Source organism: Arachis ipaensis, chromosome B6 (assembly GCF_059453495.1).
Source record: "Arachis ipaensis isolate K30076 ecotype BB chromosome B6, ASM5945349v1, whole genome shotgun sequence".
NCBI lineage: Eukaryota > Viridiplantae > Streptophyta > Magnoliopsida > Fabales > Fabaceae > Arachis > Arachis ipaensis.
In genome coordinates this window covers 33925039-33933379 of record NC_142441.1, presented here as the reverse complement: position 1 = coordinate 33933379, position 8341 = coordinate 33925039, and the positions used below count along the sequence as shown (strand labels likewise).

At 34.4% G+C, this 8341-nt stretch overlaps 1 non-coding gene and 1 pseudogene across 1 annotated transcript; one reads left to right on the top strand and one right to left on the bottom strand.

Annotated features, from left to right (window-relative positions):
• Positions 1 to 637: 637 nt before the first annotated feature.
• On the top strand, positions 638 to 745 carry LOC148555099 (small nucleolar RNA R71). Its single transcript, XR_015887847.1, has one exon. It is a non-coding gene; the product is annotated as a small nucleolar RNA R71 (small nucleolar RNA).
• A 6047-nt stretch (positions 746 to 6792) lies between these two features.
• LOC148555098 (uncharacterized) lies at positions 6793 to 7437 on the bottom strand (annotated as a pseudogene).
• Positions 7438 to 8341: the final 904 nt, after the last annotated feature.

Here is an 8341-nt window from a genome sequence, read left to right as displayed (position 1 = left end):
ATGGAGGACCTTGTTTCATTCATGAAACTTAGGGTGGCCTTAGATAGATCAGAGACTATATTTGCTAAGCTAGATGAATTCTGCTAAGAATTCTCTGTCTGTTGCGGAGAGGATGATGGAAAAGGCTTGCTATTGCTAAACCTGTTTCTTCCACCATTATTAAAGCCTTGTTGAGGCTTCTGTTGGTCCTTCCATGAGAAATTTGGATGATTTCTCCATGAAGGATTATAGGTGTTTTCATAGGGTTCTCCCATGTAATTCACCTCTGCTATTGCAGGGTTTTCAGGATCATAAGCTTCTTCTTCAGAAGATGCTTCTTTAGTACTGTTGGATGTAGCTTGTAATCCATTCAGACTCTGAGAAATCATATGACTTGCTAAGTCAATATTTTGTTCTGAGCCAATATGGCATTAAGAGTATCAATTTCAAGAACTCCCTTCCTCTGAGGCGTCCCATTACTCACAGGATTCCTTTCAGAAGTGTACATGAACTGGTTATTTGCAACCATGTCAATGAGTTCCTGAGCTTCTGCAGGCATTTTCTTTAGGTGAATGGAGCCACCTATAGAATGGTCCAATGACATCTTTGATAATTCAGACAGACCATCATAGAATATACTTATGATGCTCCATTCTGAAAGCATGTCAGTAGGACACTTTTTGATCAGTTGCTTGTATCTTTCCCAAGCTTCATAGAGGGATTCTCCTTCCTTTTGTCTGAAGGTTTGGATTTCCACTCTAAGCTTGCTCATCTTTTGAGGTGAAAAGAATTTGGCCAGGAAAGCACTGACCAGCTTATCCCAAGAGTTCAGGCTATCCTTAGGTTGTGAATCTAACTATGTTCTAGCTCTGTCTCTTACAGCAAAAGGAAAAAGCATAAGCCTGTAGACCTCGGGATCAACTCCATTGGTCTTGACAGTGTCATAGATTTGCAAGAATTCAGCTAAAAACTGATGAGGATTTTCCATTGGAAGTCCATGGAACTTGCAATTCTGCTGCATTAGAGAAACTAATTGGGGCTTAAGCTCAAAGTTGTTTGTTCCAATCGCAGGAAGTGAGATGCTTCTTCCATGTAAGTTGGAATTTGGTGCAGTAAATTCACCAGGCATCTTCCTTGCATCTCCAACATTGTTATTAGGTTTGGCCATATCTCCTTCTTTTTCGAAGATTTCTGTCAGATTTTCTCCAGAGTTGTGCTTTAGCTTCCCTTAGCTTCCTCTTCAGAGTCCTTTCAGGTTCAGGATCAGCTTCAACAAGAATGTTCTTGACCTTGTTCCTGCTCATATGAAAAAGAAGAGAACAGAAAAGAAAATATGGATTCCTCTATGTCACAGTATAGAGATTCCTTTATGTGAGTAGAAGAAGAGAAGGATAGAAGAAGGAGAAGAAAGAAATTCCAATTTAAATTAAAATAAAAGGAAAAATATTTTTATTTTTATTTTAATTATTAGTTAGAATTCGAAAATATGAAAAGGAATAAAACTAAAATTAAAATTTAAAATAATTAGTTAATTAAAAGGAATTTTTGAAAAAGGAATAGGGGATTTTCAAAAATTAGAGAGAGAAAATTAGTTAGGTGGTTTTGAAAAAGATATGATTGAAATAGAAAACTTTTAAAATCAAATAAAAAGTCAAGTAGTTAATTGAAAAAGATTTGAAAATCAAATTTGAATAGATAGGAAGTTAGAAAAAGATTTTGAAATTAAAATTGAAAAAGATATGATTGAAAGATATTTTGAAAAAGATTTGAAAAGGAAATTTAAAAAGATTTGATTTTGAAAATTAAAGTTGATTACTTGACTAACAAGAAACAAAAAGATATTATTTTAAAATTTTAAAGATTGAACCTTTCTTAATGGGCAAGTAACAACTTGAAATTTTTGAATCAAAATATTAAATGTTAGTAATAAATTCGAAAATATGAAGTAAAAATAAGAAAAAGATTTTGAAAATTAATTTTAAAAATTTTCGAAAATAAAGTAAAAAATGAAAAAGGTTTGATTTTTGAAAAAGATTTGAAAAGGGTAGAATTTTTAAATTGAAATTTTGACTTGATTAGCAAGAAACAACTAAATTTTAAAACTTTTTGACTAAATCAAACCAAGATTTCAAAATTTATGAGAAGAAAAAGGGAAAGATATTTTTTTGATTTTTAAATTTTTAATGATGAAAGAGAAAAACACGAAATTGACACAAAACATAGAAATTATGAATCAAAACAACTAATGCATACAAGAACACTTTGAATGTCAAGATGAACATCAAGAACACTTTGAAGATCAAGATGAACATCAAGACTTATTTTTGAAAATTTTTAAGAAAAGAAAAACATGCAAGACACCAAACTTAGAAATTTTCAAACTTTAGACACTAACAAATTGAAAATGCATATGAGAAACAAGAAAAGACACAAAACATAAAAATGCGAAGATCAAACAAAGCAAATTATCAAGAACAATTTGAATATCAATGAAGAACATTTGATGAATTTTCAAAAATTAAAGGGAAATTAAAACACATGTAATTGACACCAAACTTAAAAATTGACACTTGACTCAAACAAGAAACATAAAATATTTTTGGTCTTATGATTTATTAAATTTTTTTTTGGATTTTTCAAAAATTAATTGGAAAAAGAAAAATAAGGATTTCAAAACTTTTAATGAGAATTCCAGGAATCATGCAATGCTAGTCTAAAGCTCCAGTCCAGGAATTAGACATGGCTCACTAGCCAGCCAAGCTTTCAGTGAAAGCTCCGGTCCAAAACACTAGACATGGCCAATGGCCAACCAAGCTTTAGCAGATCATTACATACAAAAGCTAAATTGCTGAGAAAGACAAAGAAGCTCTTCTCTAATGATAGTTGAAACCTCGGTCCAAAGGATTAGACATGGCTTTACAGCCAGCCAGGATTCAACACATCTCATGAAACTCTAGAATTCATTCTTAAAAATTCTGAAGAACATAGAATAATTTATATATATATTTTGAAAATTTTTCGAAAATAAAAAGAATAAAAACAAAAACTTAAAATTAAAATAAAATTACCTAATCTGAGTAACAAGATGAACCGTCAGTTGTCCAAACTCGAACAATCCCTGGTAACGGCGCCAAAAACTTGGTGCACGAAATCGTGATTGTTCATTCCTTGGTAACGGCGCCAAAAACTTAATACGCACATTCATAATCTTAGTTCTTTTTCACAACTTCGCACAACTGACCAGCAAGTGCACTGGGTCATCCAAGTAATAAACCTTACGTGAGTAAGGGTCAATCCCACGGAGATTGTCGGCTTGAAGTAAGCTATGGTCACCTTGTAAATCTCAGTCAGGCAGATTCAAATGGTTATAGTGAATTGATAGTTAAAATATAAATAAAATATAAGATAGGATAGACATACTTATGTAATTCATTGGTGAGAATTTCAGACAAGCGTGTGGAGATACTTTTGTTCCTTCTGATTTTCTGCTTTCCTATTGTCTTCATTCAATCCTTCTTACTCCTTTCCATGGCAAGCTGTATGTTGGGCATCACTGTTGTCAATGGCTACATCCCGTCCTCTTAGTGAAAATGGTCCTCTACGGTTTCCTGCGTGGCTAATCAGTTGTTGGTTCTCGATCGTGTAGGAATAGGATTTACTATCCTTTTGCGTCTGTCACTACGCCCTACAGTCGCGAGTTTGAAGCTTGTCATAGTCATCCCATCCCAGATCCTACTCGGAATACCACAGACAAGGTTTAGACTTTCCGGATCTCAAAAATGCTGCCAAGTGATTCTAGCTTATACCACGAAGACTCTGATCTCACGGAATGGAAGGCTCTGTTGTCAGGAGAGGCAACCATGCATCGTGGACCAGGAGTCCAAGAGATACACACTCTAGCTTGTTTTCATGTAGAACGGAAGTGGTTGTCAATCACGCGTTCATAAGTGAGAATGGTGATGAGTGTCATATAATCATCACATTCATCATGTTCTTGTGTGCGAATGAATATCTTAGAGAAGAAATAGGCTTGAGTTGAATAGAAAAACAATAGTACTTTGCATTAATTCATGAGGAATAGCAGAGCTCCACACCTTAATCTATGGTGTGTAGAAACTCTACCGTTGAAAATACATAAGTGATAATGGTCCAGGCATGGCCAAATGGCCAGCCCCAATGAAAGTCTAAGATAGCATAAAACTGATCAAAGATCCAAAGATGTAAATATAATAGTAAAAAGTCCTATTTATACTAAACTAGTTACTAGGGTTTACAGAGATAAGTAAATGATGCAGAAATCCACTTTCGGGCCCACTTGGTGTGTGCCTGGGCTGAGCATTGAAGCTTTCACATGTAGAGGTCTTCCTTGGAGTTAAATGCCAGTTTGTAACTTGTTTCTGGCGTTTAACTCTGCTTTGCAACTTGTTTCTGGCGTTTAACGCCAGAATAGGGCAGAAAGCTGGCGTTAAACGCCAGTTTGCATCGTCTAATTTTGGGCAAAGTATGGACTATTATACATTGCTGGAAAACCCTGGATGTCTACTTTCCAACGCAATTGAGAGTGCGCCAATTGGGTTTCTGTTGCTCCAAAATATTCACTTCGAGTGCAGGGAGGTCAGAATCCAACAGCATCTGCAGTCCTTCTTCAGCCTCTGAATCAGATTTTTGCTCAAGTCCCTCAATTTCAACCAGAAATTACCTGAAATCACAGAAAAACACACAAACTCATAGTAAAGTCCTGAAATGTGATTTTATTTAAAAACTAATAAAAATATATTAAAAACTAACTAAATCATTCTAAAAACTATGTAAAAACAATGCCAAAAAGCGTATAAATTATCCGCTCATCAAGCATTCTGAATGGCTTCTGGTGGTCTCCCTTTACTTTCTCATGCTTTAACATGCCATCGCATGCACTGCCACTTTATTCTTTATTTTTATTTACCCAAAAACATCTTCTTTGATTCACGGTACGTCTTGGCAGTTTCACGGTAACTTCGAAAATTCTTTATCGTAAGTTTTGGACAATAATTTCTCGTGTCAACTTCTAATTTAGACACATAACTCCTTCTCGGTATCTTCTTGATTCAATAGGTTTCAATACTCTTCGTAGCTCCTTATCACTATTATTGCGCTCCCTAAGTCCTCGACCCTACGATCTCTATTTCGGCATTGGGCATATAAATCCCTTCTTGATTCCCTTTTTGGTTTACCAGATTTCGACATCTTTAGCGGCTCCTTATTGTCTCGTTACACATCCCGTATCTCATTGATACCATGTTGTAAATTGACAATGGATTTAGTCCGACATTCCCATTCTACACTCTCATCTCCAACTCAGAACTTTAACTTATCTAGCATTTCCTCTTTTGAAATTAGCGTCCAAGAGTCCCTTAGAAACTTCTTGCTTAGGGCGTCTACTACAATCTTATGATATTGCGTCAGCACGTATCTCAGGTCTTCCAATAATACATCATAGTCATTCCCTAAATGGTTCATTAGGCTTAAGAGTTATAAGCATTGGCATAAAGATCAATCTTCTTTCTATGGCTCAGAGGCTTCCATCGTATCCTGGTATTTCGTCCACACGGTGCACTTTATCTCATCTATTTAGTCACGAGCGATATGATCAGTGGGGATTAAGGTTTTGAATTCCCTCGTGTTGTCGCTGGTTTACTTTCATGTTCAAAAGTCTTGCTCTAAAAGATTGACATACACCCTAATAATTGCATCTAAGAGTTATGCGCGATGCAGAATCTAATACAAGTTGATTTTTCAAAGAAATGTTATGTTCAAAGGGACGTACGAGTAACACAAATAGTGTTCACAAGAATTTAAAAGAGAATCTTGCATATGGTTGGCCGGAGTCGTACAAAACTAATGGAATGCACATGAAAAGAAACCTAGTTGCATCTTAGAGAAGAAGTTCGAATCAAAGCTTGAATAGAAAGAATAGGGCAAGTCGAATTGAATAGATTATAGTTGACTTTAAAGGAATGCGATTTCCACAAGAGAGCAACTCCACGCACCGCAGGTCTCCAGAATTCAAGGGTTACGTGATTATATTAGGACGAGTTCAGGCTTATTCCAAAAGAGACAAGCCTTATACGAGTAAGGAATAGAATCAGAAGAACGACGAGTTGGGCTTTTACAGGAAAGACTCAAGATAGAGTTTTCAATGTAAGCCACAAGAGAAAGGCTAGATTAAGCCGTGAAGATTAGTTAGTGCACTCTCGCAAAGAAACACTTAGTTGGACGATTCTCTCTTCCAGTACTCCCTTCAACTCAGTCTTGAGTTTTACTGATTATAATGATGTCTTCACTCGTGGTGCAATCAACACTGATCCGGCTGTTGGCACTAAGTCTATCGTAGACTCACGTTCTCTCTAAGGTGGAAGTTCTGGTACATCTTCAAAAATGGTCTCGAAAAATCTCTCGTATAGAAATTTGGTCTCACCTTTACTTGTCCCTTAATCAATTAGCAACTAAAGGTTAAATCCGCTCTATTCCTCTTCCTCGAAGTCTTTAACGTCACTGGATTTCAAAGGGTAACTCTGCATAGCTCTCGACAGGTCCAATTCCTTAAGTATAATCCACCCTGCTTCCATTTCGTCATTCTGATTCTTATCCTTCAAGAACCTAGCCACACATCTAAGTTAGCTAAGTATCGCCCTATCTCAACAACTAATAGTCTTCGACTAACCATCGGCTCAGACTCTATGATCATCAAAACTTGTCATGCTTCACAATCGGATATTATATATTAATGATATGTAAGGTAGCTAAAAACTCAACTGCTAGTTCATGGTTATCTCAGGTCTGAGAATCGGATTCAGCTGTATTCTGGCGCTTCCTATGTGGACAGTCTCGAGCTATATGCCCCAGCTTTCCGTACTTGTAACATACACCTAATCCGGCCCTGCATGGTCTATTTGGATGGTACTTCTTACATCTTGGGCATCTTAAGTCATCTGGTTGGGTACTGGTTTGCCATTCTAAGTTCGGATCCAGACGGTTGTCATTCCTTCGGTCATTGTTCCGGCGCTGAGAGTGTGAAGCGACAAAACAATTCTTTTTGAAATTCAGATTCCTAGGTGTAATCTTTCCCTTTCTCTTTGTGAAGGGTTCTTGGCGATTACTCCCTGCTACCTCAGTCCTCCTTGAGCTTTCTCCCATTGCCTGACCCGTGTTAACTTACTCCAAATAACCCACTGGTACCCCCGTACTCGGAACATTATGTCCACCTTCATATTCATTACCACCATTGTTGCCAATTCCAGCTTGTGATTCCACCCCATCCATTACTCGGATGGTCGCAGCAGCAACAGCACCAATAGTAGCAACAACACTCGTCATTGCGGTCACGATCTCAATCAAACTATCTACCGGTATGGATACCTCATTAACTCTCCGTCCTCGACCTTGATTGTACTCACGACGGCGCCCACGAGACGCCATTTGGTTCCTGTTGATACCAAACAAGTGATATCAAGGTGATCAGTCTCAATATCCCCAGTCTAGTATTTCAAAGTCCCAGATGCATGCTCATGAGCATTCATGCCACATATATCAGTTAGATACCCTAAATAGCATGTATAGACACCCAGAGTATGCCCAGAAGCATAGTCAGTCCGTCCCTCAGGCTCTATAGGAACGAACTGCTCTGATACCATAATGTAACACCCTACCATACTTAATCTTATGCTTAAGTCATAAGACTGAGATAGTAAGGTATTACGACCTCTAAAAATAGAAATAGTAGTAGTAGTAGTAGTAGTAGTAGTAGTAGTAATATAATAATAATAATAATAATAATAATAATAATAATAATAATAATAATAATAATAATAATAATAATAATAATAATAATAATAATAATAATAATAATAATAATAATAATAATAATAATAATAATAATAATAATAATAATAATAATAATAATAATAATAATAATAATAATAATAATAATAATAATAATAATAATAATAATAATAATAATAATAATAATAATAATAATAATAATAATAATAATAATAATAATAATAATAATAATAATAATAATAATAATAATAATAATAATAATAATAATAATAATAATAATAATAATAATAATAATAATAATAATAATAATAATAATAATAATAATAATAATAATAATAATAATAATAATAATAATAATAATAATAATAATAATAATAATAATAATAATAATAATAATAATAATAATAATAATAATAATAATAATAATAATAATAATAATAATAATAATAATAATAATAATAATAATAATAATAATAATAATAATAATAATAATAATAATAATAATAATAATAATAATAATAATAATAATAATAATAATAAT